This window comes from Sus scrofa, chromosome 1, assembly GCF_054392235.1.
Source record: "Sus scrofa isolate SSC_HxYL_T2T_F1_AM1 chromosome 1, Sscrofa_HxYL_maternal_Yorkshire_Landrace_v2.0, whole genome shotgun sequence".
NCBI lineage: Eukaryota > Metazoa > Chordata > Mammalia > Artiodactyla > Suidae > Sus > Sus scrofa.
Genome location: NC_139383.1, coordinates 218329283 through 218352963, shown reverse-complemented (window position 1 = coordinate 218352963; position 23681 = coordinate 218329283). Strand labels below are relative to the sequence as shown.

The window sequence follows — 23681 nt, the reverse complement described above, 5'->3', positions numbered from 1 at the left end:
GGAAATTTAAATCATCACTTATAAATGTTTTTTCACATCAACAGAAATTATTCTACAATATTTTTCTGACTTCATTTATGCTATTAAATTTTGGCAAAATCCAAGCAGAGTATATTGTATTAATAGTCAGTGTATTGATAGTGACACCATGTAAAATTGTTGATTATACTAACAGCCAAAGTAATACTGCTAAGAGCAAATAAAATTCTACTCTTTGAAGAAGAGAAATAAAATTCATAGGGAAAAACAGGAAACTTTCCTGCTAAGTACCTAATTAAGCAGAGTTTTAATGATCTTCTCTCAGGGCCCTCTCAAATGCCACCTTTGCACAATTTTCCCCACTCACATAACCCAGGAAATCCTGTGCCAGAGAAGTGTCATTAAGGAATTAAAGGGGGGAAAAATAAAGAATTTATGGCTAACAGCTACATGCTAAATTACTATACTCAATCAGATAATTAAATCTCAGCTGCCTGCACAAGCTAAGGTCCAAACAAACATGTGTTGACTAATTAGCGAATGGTTGAGGAAGTCAAGAAGGAAAACTATTACTTTCTTTTGGCTGTGCAACTTGAAAAATTCAAGGGAAAAGGGAAAAAAAGAGTAGTTTCAGTGATGGGAAGTTAGTACATGGTACACTATCTATATGTACTCCATTTCAACTTTTAAACTAGCAATTGATTTTTCTTAATTACAAGATAACAATATCAATAGTAATGAGTTTACTAAAAGTTGAAACATGAAGACAAGGCATATCCATAAGGGAAACTTACAGAAAAGGTGATGTCTCTTGTTGAGTACATCCTTGGAAACACAAGATCTGTTGGACAAATCAGGAGAACTTATTCATGCTTTTTTTCCCTTTATTTTTTTAAATTAAAGCATAGTTGGTTTACAGTGTTGTGCCAATTTCTGCTTATAGCAAAGTGACCCAGTCATATGTGACATATATATGTATTTATATATACATATATATATATATATATATATATATATGCACACACACACATTCTTTTTCTTACATTATCTTCTATCATGGTCTATCCCAAAAGCCTGAATATAGTTCCCTGTGCTACAGAGTAGGATCTCATTGTTTATCCACTCTAAATGTAAGCGGTTTTTTTTTTTTTAAATAGTATGGAGTTGAATGATTAGTACTCTAAATACACAGGTGTATATAAACTGGGAATACAAGAACCCCCCAAGATATAAACTCATCAACCTCATGTTGGAAGTAGTCTTAGAGCCTAATCATTCCAGTGACCAATTGACGAATCCACTTCATACAATCCCTAGAAAATGGTACTTGAAATGGTATGAGTAGAGCTTGTTTCCTATTTTCCCTGAAGAAACCAGCAAAGAATGATTATAGGAATGATAAGGAATGATATCCACAGTGAAAGATTTTTAAAGGAAATTGGAACACCATTCTGCCTTGAGAAAAGACAATGACAGTGAACTTCAAGATTTTTTTGTCTGGTTTTGTTTTTCTCTCAGGGTGTGACCAGTTTTCTAAATACCCATGGAAGTACACGAAAGGAAAACCTTTTTTTTTTTTTTTGTCTTTTCTAGGGCCACACCTGTGGCAATATGAAGGTTCCCAGGCTAGGGGTCTAATTGGAGCTGTAGCTGCCATCCTACACCACAGCCACAGCAATGCCAGATCCAAGCCACATCTGCAACCTACACCACAGTTCACAGCAATACCAGATCCTTAACCCACTGAGCTGGGCCAGGGATCACACCTGCAACTACATGTTTCCTAGTTGGATTTGTTAACCACTGCTCCATGACGGGAACTCAAGGAAACCTTTTCATGATAAGCCTTTCATTCAACTTCAATGATAAGGCAGAGAAACATCCAAAAAAGGGAAAAGGTGAAATGTTGCAACAGGCTCCTGAGGGAATATGGCTAAACTCACTCACTCTTTGGAGATGCTAGAAAACTGAAGGCAGGAAAGGCTGGATGACTTTTCCAAGACCCCTGTCGCCCACTGTCAAGCACACTAAATCCCTAAGGAAGAATTCAGGAAGTTCAAGGCTTTCAAGGCCAGATTAACGGAGTCCGAGAATTCTAGAGCATTGCCAAGTACCAAAGAGCTTACTGTTGGTTTTTAAAGATGGGTGGGCAACTTCCTGGAAGATAGAGAAAAAAAAAAAGTGCTTTTGGTGAAGGCTCGAGTTCTTTGAAAACATTTCTGTAACCTTTTGTATTCCTTTTCTGTTAGGTCTGAGATTTGATTTTAGCCTGTCTACAAACAAGGAAGTTACCCTGCTACCATTTTCATGGATACTGGCAGAAGACACGAGCTATCTGGTTAAAGACGAGGGACTTGACTCCTGGCACAGCAAGCAGTGGGAGTGTTAGTATGTTTGCATCACTTCCACTTGCCCTCCAAGCAGAGGCAAGGTGGAGGCCCAAATGGATGCCCACAAACACACTGCGTGGAAGGTACTCTTCAATAGAAGAAGAACACTGAGCTTGGGGGAACTCACCATGTCATAGAAAGCAATAAGCAAGCCTCCTTTGTCAGAGGGAGACTTTACTTCAGGCCTCCAGCTTATTCAATGCCAACACCATCCTAAGCAATGGCCTGGTGTAAAATAAAGTGGGCCCTGAAATCTTGGCATGCCCAGCAAGATGTGTAAGAGTACAGGGTGCTAATGGAAGACTGTTTCTTCCATTATCTCCTCTCACTGTCCTATTCTCCTCTTCAGTCTTCCTTTCTCTCTTGAAACTGTAGAAAAAAGGAAACTCTACAGACTAGACTCAGACCCCTGTTACACTAGCTCACCTCATCTTTGAGATTTACAGCCTGAGAAGAACCCTTCAAAGGTTTTTAACCTCAGTGATTTTTATACTATTTCAAAGTCTGAGAAATAAGTGTCATCATGTCACAGGATCTCTGCTATGACCACCCAGGAGGAAAGGCGGCTGTCCTTCCTTTTCTTGGCTTCCTTAAAGACTAGCTGCTCACAGATTTAACCTGCTCCCCTTTCTATGTCTTTCCTCTCTCCTTTTTGTCCTCATAGCACTAGAAGCATCTTACGCCAGCATATACAGATCCTCCAAAAGATCCATTTCCTCAGACTGTCACTCATCATCAAGGCACTGTATCTATAGATATTCCTGAGGAATATGAATTTGAGAAAGCAAAGCACTGAATTATTAAAGCATTATGGTTTCACCTCAAAATCAGCAGTGGCCTAACACATCCCATTTCCTGCCAGGTTTATCTTTATATACCTGTTCACAGCAGCCATGCCAATGATGTTCACATCTTGGGTCAAGGAAGAGTCCCACCAGCCAGCCATCATGCCACTCTCTTCACCCAAAAAAGCAAAATGAAAAGCAAGCTAAAGTGATGTCATTATAGAACAATTTCTGAACTCCTTTCCATCTATTTAGTTAGAAAGTAAGTCATTTACAAGCTTGACCACTTTATCCACTAACAATGTTATTATTAAATGGTTGGCAGCCCTGGTCACAAATGACAGCAGGCAACACAGCAGTGAACGCTAACCTGCAATTAAAAACCAATGACCTAAAAAAGAAAACAAATTAAAAAATAAAAATGTGGTAATGACCTTACTAGTCTCCATGAGGGTGTGGGTTCAACCCTGGCCCTGCTCAGTGGGTTAAGGATCCGGAGTTGCAATATGCTGCAGTATAGGTCGCAGACACAGCTCGGATTCCATGTTGCTGTGGCTGTGGCAAAGGCTGGCAGCTGCAGCTCCACTTCAACCCCTAGCCTGGGAACTTCCATATGCTGCAGGTGCAGCCCTAAGAAAGAAAAAAAAATTTAATTAAAAAAATTTTTTGAAAAAAGAACCAATGAAACCCTAGGAGTATATCCAATGAACATTTTCATAAAAACATTTCCTGACTGGATCAGTTTTGGTCTCAGCATTTTTAAATTAATTTGGAGAAAGTACCAAGAAACTGTAGCGGAGATTAAGTTGTAGGAGCATTTCAAGTATTGCTAAGAGAAGGGTTTAATTCTACTAGCTCATGATAAACACACATCCACATCTACCCCACTGTCTCGTGTAACACACTTGAAAGTGAGACAGTTTATCACATTTGATTGGGTTCTCCACCAACCAGATGCTTGTGCAATGTCTGTGGGGAGGTGAAAAAGGGGCAAACCCCAGGGCAGACCCTCCTGCACAAGGTTTTTGAAAGACATTAACTCAGCAAATGCAGGCCCATTATTGCTCCTGGCTCCACCCTGGGAAGCACCTGAATTTAGTCATTCAGCTGCCAAAAAAGGCACAAGAAATGCAGGCCAATGGGCTGTGCCTGTTTCTCCCTTTCTCTCCATTCTTAATGATCTTTGATCTCTCTTATTTTACTATTCCCAGATCCTAAGCAGCATTATCATCAGGGAGAGGTAAGAAGAAGAATCGGTAGCATTTCCATGAGAAGAATCTCCCAAGGTGGGAGTGCCGGGAGGCTATGCTGCCGTTTATGAAGATCTCACCCCGCACAGGCACCAAACTAAGCATTCTGTCAGCTTGACTATCTTGACTTACTCCAACAGTCCTCTGAATGGTTCCTGATAGGTGAGGAATCTATCCTGGATAGATGCTGAGAGAGTGTAAAAGCTCTGCCCACGGACTTGAACATCAGGCTCCAGAGTCCATGTTCTGGCCATGAACTATGCTGTAAAAGGTCCAAAGATGGCCCAAAAGCCATTTTCTAGAACTTGAACTGTGACCTAATTGTTTGTTCTTTCCACTCAGGCTCAAACAAAAGAAAGTGAGTTTAAATTACATGGAAAGAAGGTTTGGGAAGACAAGTTAATAATGACCCACTGACACAGGAAGCTGGGAAAAGGGTGTACACTCCAACTTTAAGAGCACCTATAAGGGCAATGGTAACTGTCCATCTGGAGTTGTTTAGGGAAAACAGAGGAAATCTTTTTTCTTTCAAGGTCGACTCATTCAGAAGGAAAAATTGAATCAGGGGAATACTAATCGCTAAGATTTAATGTAGTGCTTTTTCTCTGCCAGACTTTATTCAAGTGTTTTATATTAGGTAATAAAACTAAGATCAGAAAAAGTGGAGCACAGTTTTTTCTTTGGAAAAACAAACACTCTCTTCAAACTATTTTTAAAATTACTAACAGTAAAATTCTATTTCATAATTATGATCAAAATAATACTTTGGCCCCATGAATTTAAAACACTGGCAGTTAAAAAACCAGGAGGCACAGAGAAGAAAGGTGAGGGAAGGGGAGAAAAGAAAAGAAGAAATCAAAAGGAGAGAAGAGGACAGAATAAACAGAGGAGCAAATAAAAAGAGAAGACAAAGAAATGTTACTCTAGGAAGATTATTTTTACATCACACTCTGCTCTTCAGTTAGGATATAAGTGGACTTTAGGCCAAAATACCAATGGAATATTTCCTTTTACGATGCCTGGGAACTGTTTATCTATCGTTCACAGGTCTCCAATGTCTCTTATTACACTTTTCAGAAATTTGGCTCCATAGTAGCAGGTAGCCAGGGACTATCATTTTCACACTGAACAAAACCAAAGTGAAAGAGAAATTGACACCCAGGTCCACAGCAACCTTTTTTTCACTTACAATACCATGTTTTACTACCATATTGAAAATAATCAACTCTATCATGAAGAAACTTATATATACATATACATATCATGTATATGTATATATATATATACACACACACACATATATCCAGATGTGTTATTATAAACTGAATTAGAAAAACCTATTTCTAATATGCTCCAGAAGGAATAGAACATAGAACAAGCTCTTTAATGTTCTCTTTGTGCTCTTTTCCTCTTATAAGCACTCGTTTTGACTGCAATAGCTATTTTCCCAACTCTCCAAAATCTTTTAACTCTGAAGACTGGAGAAGCCTGAGAATTGTGTGTGTGACTACACACATATGTATATATACACACACGTATGTATATGAATATATACTGAAACTATACAACTGATATTTTGAAAATATTTTAACGGAACTATAGTTGATTTACAATGTTGTATTAATTTCAGGTGTACAGCACAGTGATTCAGTTATACACACACACATATTCTTTTTCAGATTATTTTCCCTTATACATTATTGCAAAATATTGAGTAGAGATCCCTATCCAATACTTCGGTCCTTGAAGCAACTTCAGTACTATCCTGGGAAGCAAACTGGGTTACATGGTTTACACTTCAGCTGAATGCCAAAAAATAAAATTAAATAAAAATCTATCTACAAGCATAATATAACTGTGACACAATCTCAACAGAAAAAAAAAAATAGGGATATCCTTGGCTGGACTCTAGATTTCCTCCCTTTCTGGAGCAATCCTTTGCTACAGCTGCTCTTTAAGCTAGTCATCGTCTATCTATGTTCCTTCTGGTCCTTAAGTTCTACCCACCAGTCTCATCACCTCCTTAAAGAAATTCTCTGAGGTGTTTACTGCATCAGAACAATACATGAAGTGGCCCCTCGCCTTATTCATCTTGCCTCTCTAGTCATCACTATCTTCCACCCTAGGTCAAGGGACTGAAGAAGAGTAGCTCATTTTTCAAGTTCAGTTGAAAATATTCCAAGTTTCTCAACTCTGTGCAGGCAACTTCACAGATTCGGCTAACACGAAATGGAATTTTGAAGGCAGAGTGGATTTTAGTACTAGTCAGAAAGTCACCAGATGTTGCTGTTACAGAGAATCTAAAAGGCTTTCTTCTAAATGTGCATGTGATTAGATCTTGAGGAACTACTCTATCATTAGAGTAATGGGGATTTTTTTTTCACACAAAGTTGCATTTTTTCCTATTCAGAGTCTCTTTTGAGTAAATGAATTTCATATGTGTAATCAAAGCATTATGCATGTCACTGTACTTAGTTGGAGTTAATCTGGGCAATTTTGGTTAAAATTTACCCACATAGTACAACACGCTTTGAAAACAATTTCATGAAAGAGATTTTTAAAGTTATTACTTTAAACATAACCATGCACCTTTACTTCAGTGGCAGTATTTTTTCTCTTGGACCAAATAGGTATTCTTAGACTCAACATGTTTTTACATCAGTGTAAGAATTACATTTTGGTTCTTAAGCAATGATTAGAAGGTTATATATTACTGCATAGGGAAATTTTAAAACTCCAAAACCACCTAGAAATAAAGGAATTCCTTAATATATGATTAACAGTGAAAAATTGAAAATAACTTTAATAATATCCATTCAGTCAGTCATTCTATAAATATTTACTGAGAATCTACCTTGTGCTAGCCTTGTTCTAGGCATAGGAAAACCACAGTCCTTGGAACAGTCCCCATTTCATGAAGCTAATATCCTAGAGAAACAGGAAACTGGTTACATAAATTATGGTATTTTCAAAGAGTGGAATGATGTATAGTCCTATAAATGATGCAGTAAAAGTACATTTATTAACTAAAAAGATGCTCACATCAAAGTAAAAAATTTATAAAGATCACAGCATGAAGATTTTTATGTAATACACATAGTGATAGAAGAGCTAACAACTCAGCCTTTACTGTAGGTGAGCACTGTTCTAACTACTTCACATAAATTATTTCATTCTATCTTCATGACAACTCTGCACAGAATTCAGGGTTAGCATCATCATTAACCCCATTTTAAAGAGGAGAGGATGGGGACTGAGGCACAAAGAGATTAATTAGCTGCCTAATGTCACACAGCTTATTAATGAAGGAACTGGGATTTAAGCCGAAGTAGTTTGGCTCTGGAGATATGCCCTTTGATCACATACTCTTCTGATTCATGTGTGCTTGGGTTCACAGCATGTGGGTTCAAATCCAGGCTAAGCCACTTGTCAGCCACGTGATCATGAGCAAGTTATTTAACCTTCCTAAGCCTCAGTGTCTTCCAAGCGGAGATGGGGAAAGTAAGAATTCATCTCTCTCACACAGAGTTAATGTGTGGATTAAGCAAGATCCATGTCAAGGTTTAGCACAATGCTTGGCACACAGTGAGGACTCAATAAATATTCACCATCATCTTCTTCAAATTCTGAAAGAATATGTGCCCAAACATTAACAGTGCTCATTTCTAGGATGTGCAACTATAGAACACTTTCCCTTATCTTTTTATTTATCAGTATTTTCTACTTTTTTCATAATATACATGTATTGTGTGATTAAGAAACTATTGCATACAGGAGTTCCCATTGTGGCTCAGCATTAGCAAACCCAACTAGTATCCAAGAGGATGCAGATTCAATCCCTGGCCTTGCTCAGTTGGTTAAGGATCTGGCATTGCCATAAGCTTCAGATGTGGCTCAGATATGGTATTGCTGTGGCTGTAGCTTGGCAGCTGCAGCTCTAATTCAACCCCTCCCCTGGGAACTTCCATATGCTGTGAGTGCAGCCCTAAAAAGACCAAAAAAAGAAAAAAGAAAAGGAAACTGTTGCATATAAAATAAAATGTATGCAAGTAAAGTAAAATTCAGATTTCTCAATTGCAGCAGGCTACAAATAGAATTTCTACAAAGAGAGGACTAATAGTGCTAAACTTACATATATCAAGCACATTCTATATATTAGGCACCAAGAAAAAAATATAAACATGAATAAGACCTGGAGAAAGCTCTGCAGAGCTTGCAGGAGAGTAAGCAAATAAAGTGTAGAGGGAGAACTGTCAGGACAACAAGAGAATATTTTGAGAGAGACACGTGCACACTGCTATGTAAGTCCAGGAGAGACTGGGAACCTGCCCAGGAAGCAAGAGAAGGCTTCAAACAGAAGGGGGTGGCAGTAAGAGTCCTCAGAGCTCATGTCCCCCAACTTCTCAGAGGAAAAAAATAAACTCTAACTATAGTGTGATAGAAGGGGCAGAAGTAAAGAAATTGGCTACATAAATTGGGAGCTGTATGTCACACTTCTCTTCACTTGGCACTACAAACTTATCTTATCTAAGGCTTCATGCACACTTGGCAATCAGCCCACCTTGCATCATGCGGACAGGTGAGCCTTTAGTTGAAGTCCTAAAAATGAGGAGGAACTTTCCAAGTGGATAAGAAGGGCTGGGGTTGGAGGACATGTTTCTGGACAAAGTAACTGAAGGTGAGAGCAATGACACAGACTTGTCTGAGAACAGGGTTGGGGACACTCAAGAAACCCAAGCCACCAGAGGCATCCTTGCATGAACAGGACTGGTGGGAAATGAAAGAACAGGACTTAACTCGACTTCTCAGAAAACCACAGGTGAGAAAAAGGAGAGCTTGGAAAGAAAAAGGAGGGCTTGGAAATCCGACTGGTGTCCTTGGGGATGCAGGTTTGATCCCTGGTCTCCATCACTGGGTTAAGGAGCTGTAATGTAGATCACAGATGTGGCTCCGATCCCACATTGCTATGGCTTGGTGCAGGCCGGCATCTGTGGCTCTGATTCCACCCCTAGCCTGGGAACTTCCATATGCCTTGGGTGCAGCCCTAAAATAAATAAATAAATAGAAATTCACCTTCTGATCTGAAGGAGTTGGAGCACTTGAGCTAAACCTAAGGATAAAGATTGATTACCAGTGGAGATACCAATTTTGGATGTTAATTAGATGCTGCAACTCATATATTGCTATGCTTCCAATTCTTGGCGAGAGAACATTTATTTTTTTAATAAAACAAAAGTTTCACACTCTGTTAACAAATTAAACAAACAGAGTTGCCAAATGAGAAAAGAATCTCAAGTAAGTACAACATTTGGTACCACATTAAAGCCTTGATACAGGAGTTCCCGTTGCGCCTCAGTGGTAATGAACACGACTAGTATCCATGAGGATGCAGGTTCAGTCCCTGGCTCAATGGGTTAAAGGATCCAGCATTCCTGTGAGCTGCAATATAGGTTGCAGATGCAGCTCAGATCCAGCGTTGCTGTGGCTGTGGGCATAGGCCAGCCACTGCAGGTCTGATTCAACCCCTAGCCTGGGAACTTCCATATGCCTCAGGTGCAGCCCTAAGAAGAAAAAAAAAAAAAAAAAATACTTGATACAAGCACATTTTGCTTTTGCAGTTGCCAGAGGAGAAGTGGTTGAGGGGAGAAAAGAAATAAGTGAGGGAGATTAAGAGGTACAAACTTCCAGTTATAAAATAAATGGGTCATAGTATGTACAGTGTAGGGAACATACATAGTACCTTTGTATGGTGACATGTCATAACTAGACATATATGGTAATCATTTTGAAATGTATAGAAACATCAAATTACTATGTTGTACAACAGAAACTAAGACAGTGTTGTAGGTCAAATATATTACAAAAACAAGCAAACTGCAGAAAAAGAGATCTATCTGTGGTTCCCAGAAGCAGAGAGTTGAGGGAGGAGAACCTGGATGAAGGTGGGGTTGTCAAAAGGTACAAACTCTCAGTTATAAGGTAAGTGCTAGGAAGATAATGTATAACATGATACATATAAGTAACATGTACGTTATGTTATATATGAAAATTAAGAGTGGTCATGACAAGAAAAATTGTTTTTATTTAATTTTGTATCTATATGAAGTGATGATGTTGATTAATCTTGCTGTGATAATCATTTCAGGATATAAATAAGTCAAATCATGATGCTGTACACGTTAAACTTACAGAATGCTATATGTCAATCATCTCAAAACCAGAAGGGAAAAAAAGAGAAAAATATGCATACCCTTTCACCCAACATTTGCACATCTAGGAATGTACTATAAGGAAATAGATAGGACACAAAAATTTTTGGCCAAGATATTAACTACAAAGTTATTCAAAAAAAGAAAATTTAGAAACAATCTAAGGGTCTAACAATCAATAATTAGTTTAATAAATTATATTATTATTTAACTTTATTTTAAAATAATGTTAGGCTTATCAAAAAAGTGTTTAGCAGTACAAAGAGGTTTAATAACCCGGGAACAAATTCAAAGTGGACTTATAAAACCTAGGAAGGCATTTTGGTGGATGTTTTCTAAGTAGCCAAGGGGAACTTGTCCACCAATTCTGAAAGTCTTTTGTGGGGAGGATATGGATGAGGTACACTTCCGTTCAAGCTCAGAACCCAACAGTCAAATTGACTTTGACTAGGCTCTTGCAGAACTGTAAGCCTCCATAATGTTGATGGCTTGTTTACAAAATTGTAGTATTAATCCTCCAATCCCTGTAGATGGTGCAGCCTATAGAGGAAAGTTAGAGAAACACAAATGATCAAAACAATGTTTAGACAGAGATTTTGAAAAGTACATACCAGTTAAATTGACGTTCAATTGCCAGGAAAATCGTAGAATTGACTACCACTTAGAATTTAGAAAATGTTAGTAAAGAAAATGGTATCACTATGAGACAGTGTAGGCTTACAAAACTGAGTCTAGCCAGTTTAACCTCTTTGACTTTTGTCAAGCGGTCCCAAGATTCATAGACCAAGAAAACACCACAAACTAAATCTAGATCACATCCAAGTACTTTATGTCTTTTTTGATGTCTGTGACCAGTAGTAATTCTATCCACTGATTTATTAAGCAATTGTCTTATTTTTATAATTTTTTTAAAATATAGGTTACTTTTTTGGCCTTATTTTGTTTTTTATCCATGCCTATGGCATGCAGAAGTTTCCTGGCCATGGATCAAACCCATGCCACAGCAGTGATCTCAGCCACAGCAATGACAATGCCAGATCTTTAGCCACTGGGCCACCAGGGAACTCCTCATAATTTATCAAATGCATTTGTATAAATGCAGCATTCAATTTCATCTTTTCATTTGCTACATAATGCCTACATATACTGGGCATTTAATAAGCATTTGCTGAATTGATAAATAAGTGATGCTACATTTTAATTTTCTTTGGAGATTCTGGTGAAATTTTCAATGGAAGTTTAGTTTTTTAGAGAACAGGTCCTAAGGTAAAGGTGAGCAAAGGTGGGGGAGGGGCAAATAGGTTTTTCTTCTGAAGGTTCTAGATGAGAACAAATATATTTCACTGGGTCAGGCAAGGGGAGGAATCCATCTCTTGGTGCTTAGAAAACAAACACTTAAGGTTCCATTAGATTCTATCAGTCCACAATTACTGCCCCCTGCACTCCTCTTCCCAGTCCCCAAACCTGAGCAGTATTGACCTGGCTTATTTTCTCCAATGTCCCTGGAAGACAGTTTTCCAAGATAATAAAATTTAGCATGTTATGAACTATTAAAAAAAAGTAAGGGAGCTGAGTAGTAAGTGAGAAGGAGGCACATGATATGATCAGCTTGAGTCTCACAAATCCCCTAAGCAATGTCCTGTCTTCATTTAAAAAGCCAGCTATTGGGCTTATCAGACACAACCTAGAATAGATTTATAAGGAGATCCTGCTGAATAGCATTGAGAACTATGTCTAGATACTCATGTCGCAACAGAAGAAAGGGTGGGGGAAAAAAAACTGTAACTGCAATGTATACATCTAAGGATGACCTGACCCCCTTGCTGTACAGTGGGAAAATAAAAAAAATAAATAAAAATTAAAAAAAAAATAAAAAGCCAGCTAGATGGAGTTCCAGTAATGGCTCAGTGGTTAACGAATCTGACTAGCATCAGTGAGGACGCAGGTTGCATCCCTGACCTCACTCAGTGAGTTAAGGATCTGGCACTGCCGTGAGCTGTGGTGTAAGTTGCATATGTGGCTCAGATCCTGCATTGCTGTGGCTGTGGCATAGGCTGGTGGCTACCACTCTGATTCAACCCCTAGCCTGGGAACCTCCATATGCCATGGATGTAGCCCTAAAAAGAAAAAGAAACACCTATAGGAATTTTTCCTCATTTGCTTTTCCTGATTAAAATTAAATATATGTTCATATTCTAGAATGTTGTCATTTCAAAAGTTCCAACTCTGTACCAGACACCCAAAGTCCTGATTTTCCAACTGCCTTCCTGGTACTTAAAATATTTGTAGGAGTTGAGCTTAAAAAAAAAAAGAAGAAGAAAAGAAAGAAGGAATTCAGGTCTTTAAATTAAAGGAAACAGCTAATCTTCCCAAATGTTTAAGTTAGAACATAAATTACAGGTAACTCCCACCATAAACACAGCTGCACTATCTCGCCTCCTGACATTAAAGACAAACACTCTTCCATCAGAAACTCCGGAAGAGCAGCAGAAGTCTCCCTTTGTGGGGAGCAAATGAAAACAGTCCTGTTGGCATCCCCACAATGCAGTGCGATTAAGATGTGGGCAAACAAACTCCTCCCTCCCCTCCATTCTCTCTGGCTTTGAGATAAGTAGGAACGTTTCCTTTAAACAGCTTCGACATGAAAGGCAAAGCTTTCCAGCTGGAATGGGAGCCTGTGTGTCAATGACAAACACATGCACCGAATGTCAACAACACAACAGTTTGAAACATTACAGAAAGCGCCTTAAATGACTCTGTTCACTGTAGCCCTGACTGGCCGTGCTGATGAGACACAATTATAAGGGGCCCAAAGGCACAGCTCCAGGGCTGGGGGCATCGTATAAGGAGAGACTGGGCTGAACTAGCAGAAGGAAGCAATAGACACAGTAACTCATTTTTTAATGACTCAGATATTCTCAGTGTCACTGAGGTAGCTTCCAAGCATCTAAGGGCAATTAGAATAACAGACAATAGTTTGTATTTATTTATTTTTTTAAACTAAACTCTGGCTTTGCTATCTCTCAATGCAAAAGCTAGAAACAGGAAGAAGGAGGGGGAGGAGTCCAGGATCCTAGCTGTAACTTAGAATCACTTGGGGAGCTTAAGAAAAAAAATGAGATAGATAGACAGATACATGATAGGTAGTAGGTAGGATGGAAAGACAGATGGATGGACAGAGAGAGAGAGAGTCCTCCCATTTTCCATCTGAAGACTCTGATAGACTTGAGCTAGGGTAGAGCTAGGGCATGGGTATATTTTAAGCTTCTGAGCAGAGGATTAGTTGATAAACACTAATTACAAAAAAAAAAAAAAAAAAGTGTTCCCAGCTAGGGGAGCATTCTGAAGGATGCTCTGGAATCTCAGACGAGGAATCCCTAGCCTAGTTTGACAGACTCCAAGAAAGTGGTGATGCGCTGCTTAAATTAAGCCTTTGATAAGTTGTCAATCAAAGAAAAAGAGGCAGAAATAAAACTGTACAGGCACACAAAGCATATATAACATGCTAAGGAGTTTGGCAATTATCCAAAGGTAGCTGGGCGTAGTGGTAAGACTTTCAACTGGGATGTCATGTACATCCATTATGTTCACCTTCCATGGCTCCTTTCTCTCCTTCAGCTGATAACAGGACCTATTCATGAGGTTTGTATGGAATTGCCTCTGTCCTCCAAGCCCAGTCTGCCCCCAAGAAAGATCCACATGGCAAGAGCTTCAGGGACTAGTTCATGTTTAAATCTGTGAACCTCTTTGGGACCATTCTGCTGAAATTATGTGGGAAAATGTTTTGCTTTTGCTGTTTTGTGCAGTGGGGAGAGTTTGAATCCTGGGCTGCCAGTGACCTACATACACAGCAGTGGGTATTTTTGAAGCCCTAAATCAAGCTGAGCCTTTAATCAGACCCATCTCTTGAAATTCCCAAGGATGTGGGCCAATAAATGCTGTGATTTGCTTAACAGACACTGAACTGGTTTCACTCACTTGCAAACAAACAAAAAAACCTATTACAAGAGCATGGTTGTATTTTACAAAAAACAAGCCAGTTGCAAGGTAGAGAATAATATACCAATTCAGATGGACAGATGGACACAGAAAGAGAAAGAATTGCCTCAGCATGATGTTTGGAGGTTGATTAATGGTAAAGGAAACAAGATGTGATGGACTGAATCAAATGTTCATTTAATGCTTACTGTATATAAAATAAGGATAACACCTCATGAAGAAGTTGTGAGGATTTAATGAGCCCATACATATAAAGAACATCCCTCATAGCCACAGGTAATCAGAGTAAGTATAAAAGTTCTAGTAGATACTTTTGTTGGTGTCTTTGGTTCTACAGGCAGTTTTCCAGTCACTTTTTATTCAAGTATTGCTTTGATGTATTTTGAGGCATGCTGGAAAAAAAAAAAAAAAAAAGCCAGTGTAATGGGAATTCAGCTAATGAATTTTTCAAGAAGAAACTTTTTTTAAAATCTGCCAGCAATCATCTCACCACAGCTTCTGAGAAGACATTAAAAATGATTTCATATCATGGACATGGAGAACAGACTTGTGGTTGCCGAGGGGGAGGGGGAGAGAGTGGGATGGACTGGGAATTTGGGGTTAATAGATGAAAACTATTGCCTTTGGAAGGGATAAGCAATGAGATCCTGCTGTATAGCACTCAGAGCTACATCTAGTCACTTATGATGGAGCATGATAATGTGAGAAAAAAGAATGTATACATGTATGTGTAACTGGGTCACAATGCTGTACAGTAGAAAATTGACAGAACACTGTAAACCAGCTATAATGGAAAAAATAAAAATTATTAAAAAATGATTTCATAATTTAGAGAAAAAAATTATATTAATGAATATTTTTTGAAATAACTTTATTAACTTACACTGTAAAGTAATACCAAAGGATCAAAGGATCAAGCTCAGTAAAAATAAATTATATGTTCCTAGATATTCTTTAGATCTCATTTCAACAATATGAAGGAAAAGACTATTCATACCTGTCCTTAGATGAATTTACTAACGGAAAATTAATGGACAGTAGTATCAAAGATTAGAAAAATAAACAGCCCAGATGGATGTGGGAATAGGATATTTAAATTTTTGAGGTATTCAGAGAAGTCTGTTTCAGTGAAACACAAGCAATGATGCATGACTGACACAACTAAAGAGCCTAATACAGTGACACAGAGAGACCCCAAGAGATCTAAGATCATGCACCAAAGCAGTAACATCAGAATTGGGTTCTAGAGGACCAAATGTCCAGTTTTATATAACAAGTTCCTGGACACTCAGTTGGCTTACTCTGTCATTCAAGAAAAGCGAAGACGTCACCCTGAGGCTGACAGGAATAACAAAATATTGCAACATGGCAGCAACCATTTTCTTCCACCTAAAATAAGACATCTCCATCATAGACCCTGGTCATCAACGTGATTCATGCAGGAAAATCCAAGGAAAGTTATTATTCTCATCTGTTCTGTCCCACACATCCTTCACCATTCAGTAAGATAGTATCGGCCAACTTTTGGATGTGACATGTAATCCCTCACCAAGTGAAAATGTTTTCACAATGTATAGATGTATTACAAACAAAAACGACTCTCAGCCACAAAAACGAAAAACTCTGATCCTCTTGCTACAAAAGTACAGAGACAGCACATCCAATTTCAGAGTTTCAGAGTCAAGAGACACCACCTTAGGGAGATCCCTGGGTAAGATTTGCTGATCCAGGCCAGGATTTACATGTGAAAGATAAGAAAAATAAGGAACCTACAAGAAAAACCACTTATCCGAGATCTTAAAACTTAACGGTGGCAAAGCTTGCACTGGACCCCAGGTTTCCTGATTCTTGGTCTGGTGCCCTTTCTACCACTTCATGGTGTTGCTTCCTTTTTTAATGGTATTTTTACTAGGGGGAGGGGAAAGCCCACAGTATGCAGAAGTTCTGGGGTCAGGGATCAAACCTGCACCACAGGAGCTACCCAAGCCATAGCAGTGACAATGCCAAATCCTTAATCCACTGAGCCACTGGGGAATTCCTCATGGTATTGCTTCCTATGTTGGATGCTAAATTATTATTTAAAATTTCCAGAACAGAGAACTGCAGTTTGGTTACAACAATGGCCTCAGCCAACCCTGTGAGTATCTCAGGTGCTGGGGTGGCCATTAATAGTTGTCCTGAGTTGAAAAGGGGGATGGAGGGTGCGAAGAGGATCCTGGACCCTTATGTTTCCACACTAACTAGCGAATAGATGGGGACTGCTCAGAAGACATGTACCTTGGGCCATGAAGATCTCTTCAGGGTCATGGGCCTCAGGTGAGAGTTACCTGCCATCAACAGTCCCAGCAGGATAGTGGAATGAGTCCCTCTGTCCTAGAGAGGGAGAAATCTGGACAAGGCACATCACATCCACAACAGTGGGCATGAGAACTCTTGCAACCAGTCTCCTATTCCTTCTCAAAAAACCCTCAAATTTTTAAGGTAACATTTTTCTCTCTCCCTTTAGTTCTTCAATAAGAACTAAAATCAGCCTCCAGATGATCAAGAGCAGAAAGACAGAGTTATGATGCCCCCAAACATCTGTGCTAGACTGAGAACTCTTCTAAACACTGTAACAACAACTGACCTTGACCAAATCGGGGAAGTCCATTTCCGAAAATAGTCTCTGGGGGATCCCAAAAGTAATGGGATGAAATTGATTGAGCAATGCACTGTTTCGCTTTATAGGCTTTCCATTTGTCATACAAACTATAATGAATACTTATTTCTTGATTTACATTTCGGCCTTCACACAATTTGCAGTTCCTGCCATGTTTACAGGCACCATCTGGAAGAACTAATGAGCCAAGGAGCACTAGAAATTACAACTTGCTTTGACTAAACCTAGAAGAATTTTTACTGGCAATAAAATGCCTACTTTTTTTTTCTAGATTAGCAAGGAGATTAAAACATGAGTCTCACCAAGTAGATGGGCAGAAATATGCAAAGCTAATTTTAATAGAATGAACCTGAAGGCAGCTGGCATCCCTAATCAGTCCAGAATAATTTTGCCATTATAATAATAGTCATGACAGAATGTCTCTTCTGACATTAGAATGTTTTAAAATGACCTAACCCCTACACCAGTGTCGTGGTGTATCTCAAGAGTGCAGAAAAGGGAACACAAAAGAATGCTGAGTGGCATCAAGTCTAAGAACATGAACTCTGGCCTCAGCTCTGTCACCTAGTATTGATATAACTCTAGACAAATTACCTAACCTCTTGAGACATCAGATGCCTTGCAGATGAAACAGGGACAGTAAGAGGAACTACATGATGGGTTATTGTTAGAGTTAAATGAGAAAATCCAAGGAAATTACATTGGACTGTTAAGGGGAAACACTGAAGAATCGCTCAGTAATTGCTAATAACTTGGCAGGTGTTACTTCCTATCTTTAAAGAATTTACCCTCCCAAGATAAAAATTACAATACAAAATCTTCTTTCAAAAGCAGTATAGTCCCTCTTGGGTCAAAGTTGCCCAGGGTAGATTAGGAGATGCAAACTATGAGATAAAGAATGGATAAACACGGTCCTACTGTATAGCACAGGGAACTATATTCGATATCCTGAGATAAACCATAATGAAAAAGAAAAGCCTACCTCCCCATCACTCTCTCTCTCTGTAGAGCAGAAATTAACACAACATTAAATGAACTATACAATAAATTGAATAAACAAATAATGCCCAGAGAAGAGGGCAACTATAGATAACCCAGATGAATCAAATGCGTCCATAATCAAGTCCAAGTGCTCATCTCTGTCCTATGACAGAATGTGAAGGTCTTCGAGTCAGTCCTGATCTAGGAGACTAAGTCTGAATGGACTCCAGGAAATCTAAATGGGTATGTAGATGGGGCCAACTACTTGGAAGACATTTCACATTCTATTCTTCTTAAACGTTAAATTTAGGAAAGGAAATAAGTGACTGCCCTAATCATTTCTGTTGCCATAGCAAACATTCTCCTACTGGCAAAGTGAAGGAAGGAGGCAAATATTAGGACTGCCCACTAAATCCAAAAAGATGTCATTATAGTCCAAAAAAGTCTCTTCTCAAAATAACATATTCAATTTGGCATGTGAGAATTAATGTAATTTCTATAGTTTTTATCAAATGGCATTTTGATGTATGATTATAAAGCAAAAATCTCATATTATATAAAATACATGAAAACTTTTGAGAAAGAGAACAAAAAATGAACCAAATGCCACAGTTGAGAGACTTCAACACTTAACATATTGATGAATTTCCTTTAAGGTTTTTTTTTCCCCCTTTACACAAATAGTTTTTTTTAGAATTGTGATAATACTGTATATTAAGTATTTGACCCTGCTTTTTTCATTTAATAATTCATGTCAACACTTTCCGGTGTATTGACCTATTTCTTGAGGATGTGACTTTTAACAATAGATAATACCCCTTACACAGATTCCTCCTGTAAATCTTTAGTTTTTAATTTTTTACTCTAGAGAAATGGAGCTGCAATAATATCTTTGCACATTAACCTCTGTCCAAATCTCATTTTTTAAAGGATACCTAGAAGTGGAATTCCTGCAAAGACTGTATTTTTAAGCCAATTATTTCCCATCAATTGCTTTCCAAAAAGATGATACCAACTTACATTCCCATTGCCACTGCCCAAGTCTCCACCTTAGCAAACTTTGCCTACAATGAATTTCAAAACTTCTAAAATCAAAAGAATATTAATAGAACATAATTGATGCTCAGCAAAAAAAGTATAATTATCTAAATTAAATTTCAAAAGATAATTCATGATGTTTGTATCCAAGTTAATGACATTGAGTATTATGGTCAGTCTCGTGGTTGAATTATCTGTGTATGCCTTTATCTGTTCTCATCATTACAAGTTTATGAGCCTCTGGGGGGCAGCAAAGGGTTTTATGTCCTTCCCACACCACCTAGCACACTGTATGTACGCAGTTCCTGGTCAACAATGGTTTGTGGAATGGAACCAATTGTGCTATTTAGCCTTTAGGATGATTTCAGCCCATCTCGTGAATGAGGGAGACAGAGATTACAAAACCCAGAACTGCCTACCTCCCCATCAATACAGTCTGACTGGATCAGAGAAAAATTAAACCACAGAAAACCAGCTCTACAGTGATAACACTGGCACAGCTTATGCTAGAGCAATACTTTTCAAACTTTTTCTGCTCATGGGTCAGTGAGAAAAACATTTACATCATGCTTGAGCATGTGCAGGCGCGTGCGCGCACACACACACACAGAGTTAAAATAAATATTACATGCTTCTCTTATTAACCTGTGATGCATTCTAGTGTTTCTAGTCTATGCCAATTTTTAAAGAATGGCCAACACAACTTACTAAATTACTTCACAATCACACAGCTTGGAACACAATTCAATAGAGCAAGATCAGAATTAGCTACAAGTTGCACAGCAGCCTTGGAGGCTGTCAGTCCATACCTTGCATTAGGGAGAACTTCCTTGACCCTCCACTGCTCCTTCCCATGTGAACAAGTCTGTGGAGCTGCCTCCACCCTGTGTGCTCCCACTGTGGGCCCTTGTTTCCTTAGACCACAGATCCAGGCAAGAGTTGGTAATCTGTGCTAGTATTACAGTCTGGCTTGTGAGTCATAGTCCAATGAAAATAAATCTTTAATTGTTAAAGGCAAAACTTGTGTAGTGAGCATAGCTGACAACTTATCATCAACCGAAATGATGAAAATGTTAGGCAAGAGGCATAGATTTCACATCAAGCCCTCAGATTCAGCTAATTATTTCACTCCAGAGATCAGAGCAACTCAGAAGCATGAGACCCCAGCTTTATCAGACACCGAATATTAGTGTCCATTACAAATTGACAAAGGATACGGTGCCCTTCCCTGGGATCCAGAAGCTCCCTCTTTCTTAAAAACTCTTGCAACCATACTCTGACTCTGAGATTCATAAGCAATCAACCTCTCTTCTCATTTCCCAGAAACTAGAGTTCCCAATTATGGCATATCTTATGAAAGCTGCAAATGAGGCAATTCCTGATGGAATAAGGGGGGAAATGTAAGGTCTCCTTTACAAACACCTCAAATCTTTTTATGCCACTTGATAAAGCTCTAAATTGATACAAAAAGTGAACTCATCACTTGGCCACTGTAATACAGTGAATCTTTTCCTGGGGATAAAGCTTTAAGATAAAAACTAAAGAAAAAAAATGTAATAAAACCTACCCTATACCCTAACAAATGGGAAGGATCCAAGTAAACCCACATGTTTTCTTTTACTTGTAGTTAGCTGAATAGTTATTAGGTTCCAGACACCACATTAAAAGCTTTATAATCACCACCTAAGTCTCATAAATCTTTAAGATCAATCTCACTTTCCAGATGAAGGAGGTTAGACAGTAAATGTAAATAATTTGTCCTTGGAAGAAGACATTTGTTCCCAGACACCCATTATCCTCTTATTTTAGTAACAAACATCCAAGTCTAGTTGGGCACATAGCCACCTGACTAAAAACAACATTTCCCAGCTTCTATGTGTGCCCATTATCTTAGCTCCAGTTGTTTTAATAAAATACCATGGACTGATTGGCTTAAACAACAGAGATTTATTTCGCACAGTTCTGGAGACTAAGAAGTCCAGGACTGAAGTGTTCACTGATACAGTTCCTGGTGAGAGGGCTCTCCCTGGCTTGCAGATTGCTGTCTTATATCCTCATAGAGGAGAGAGAGAGCAAGCTCTCTGGTCTCTTCTTCTAAGAGCACTAATTCCATCATGAGGACCCCAACTTCATGACATCATCTGAAATAAACTCCCAAAGTCCCCACTCCCTGATATGAGCGGGCCCAACATATGAATTTTGGGTGAATACAGACATAACAGCCATGCAATTAAATGCTCGGCAACAGGCTCTGAGTTAAAGTGATTTCTAGGTTGTTCCCTTAAAAGGAACATGCCCTCACTTCTTGCCTTCCTCTCCTACAAGCCAGGATAGATTTGGTAGTGGAAGCTGGTGCAACTATCTTGGACCAAAGATAGAAGCTGTATGTGGAAGATGGCAGAAGAACAAGAAACCAGATAGCGTGAAATGGTCCCATCAACTCTAAAGCATATACTCTGTTATGCATGACAGATAGAAGCTTCTCACCTAATGAAACCGCTATACTCTGTCCTTTGCTACATCAGCTATATGTGTGTCCTAATTCATTATCCAGGTCACATTCTCAAAAAACAATAGAGCATTTTGTTGTAAATCTAAAACTGCTCTAAAAAGATAAAGTTTTTAAAAAAGAAAAAACTCAAAAAACAGAGCCTGATATTTGAATCCATATCTGGGTCAATCTAAAGCCCAATTTCTTTTTTTTTTTTTTTTTTTTTTGCCTTTTCTAGGGCCGCTTCCACAGCATATGGAGGTTCCCAGGCTAGGGATCTAATCCGAGCTGTAGCCAACGGCCTACACCACAGCCACAGCAAAGCAGGATCCAAGCTTGTCTGCGACCTACACCACAGCTCACAGCAATGCCGGATCCTTAACCCACTGAGCAAGGCCAGGGATCGAATCCGCAACCTCATGGTTTCTAGTCAGATTCGTTAACCACTGAGCCATGACGGGAGCTCCCTAATGCCCAATTTCTTATATACTATACAATCATGCACACAAAAACCAAAAGGCAAAAGCATACCAGAGAAAGGTCAAGCTGGAATTTCCCACTGTGGCTCAGTGGTTTAAGAACCCAATGGAGTGTCTGGGAGGATGCAGGTTTGATCCCTGGCCTTGCTCAGTGGATTAAGGATCCAGTCTTGCTGTAAGCTGTGGTGCAGGTCACAGATACAGCTCAGATCTTGCATTGCTATCACTGTGGTTTAGGCCGGCAGCTACAGCTTTGCTTCAACACCTAGCCTGGGAACTTCCACATGCTATAGGTGTGGCCATTAAAAAGACCAAAAAAAGGTCAAACTGGCACCCAGAGAAGGTGTTAAATGCAAGCTAATCTGAGGCCTACACAAGCCTGTACCACCTCACATTCCAAGGTCAGCCCTCTGGATCTTGAGAATGAAAATACCAAAAAACAGCTGGAAGGACAGAGGGCCCTTCTAACAACCTTAACTATACAAATATAATTTTGACAGTTGCAGATAAGGGCTGGATTCAGGTTTGTTGTATAAAAGCACCCATCATAAACAATCCATGGAGATACCACCTTGCCAGTGACACTTCCCAGCTGAAGTCCAATGTGGCAGCATGAAGGTGCTTTGGTGGTGGCACCTCTCATTCCTGCTCACCAAAAGTGTGTCTAACATCCAGTTCCCAGCAGCACTCACATACTGCTACTATGAGAAGATGAACAGCTATTGGTCTAAAATCTACAACTTTAAAGACTCAGGGCTGGCCCACCCCGAGGCCCTGACAAAGCAAGCCACCCTCTTCCTCAGCAGGAAAGGCTTGCTTTCCATCAAAAGCAGATTTGGGGACAGTCATATGATTTAGTCAAAACAAACAAAAATGCAACCATCTGCTTTTAGACCTGAAAGATGTTCAAATCCAGCAACCAGGCACCCTTCTCATGTTTCTGTATCAGTGCCTCTGCCTGTGCCCTCATTCCCTCCCCCATCGCCTTGTGACCTTGAAACCCTGGAAGGAAGCACTTTCATGTAAACATGGGGATCGTGAAGAAATGGTATGAATTTCTTTTTTGTTTCTGTGAACCTGAAGGAATCACTAAATCCAGTTTTGACACAAACATCAGAACAAGGGCCACATCTCACAGCCAAGCACCGAGGCTTCCAAACCAAATCAGCCCAGCTGTGGAAGAATAGAGGCCAAGGATGGTTTCCAGCCTGCCCGTGGGTAGAAGCAGAAATCTAAAACCCCAGAGAAAGTCCTAATTCCCTGTAAACAAAGAAGGGAAGAACTGTTTATTGCAGCCACTGAAGTCTTTTAATATCAGGCTCCAAGTATGTCAAGCACACCAAACAAATTTAGCTTCACCACCTGTTCCGGAAAAGAAACGCCCATGCCAAAATCCCCCAAAAGCACATAGATATTCTCAG

The 23681-nt window shown here is 39.2% G+C and overlaps 1 long non-coding RNA gene across 3 annotated transcripts in view; it reads right to left on the bottom strand.

Moving 5' to 3' along the window:
* Positions 1–773: 773 nt before the first annotated feature.
* The window catches only part of LOC106507234 (uncharacterized), a 47545-nt gene continuing 24637 nt past the window's right edge, over positions 774–23681 (bottom strand). The window contains exons 2-3 of one of the 3 annotated variants that reach the window (XR_014821540.1): positions 3248–3326; positions 774–820 (exon numbers count right to left, since the gene is read on the bottom strand). This is a non-coding gene — a long non-coding RNA (uncharacterized LOC106507234). Of the gene's footprint in view, positions 821–3247; positions 3327–9582; positions 11154–14923; positions 15005–23681 lie in introns of those variants that run through there. The other 2 variants (XR_014821530.1, XR_014821532.1) reach the window with 2 other exon arrangements.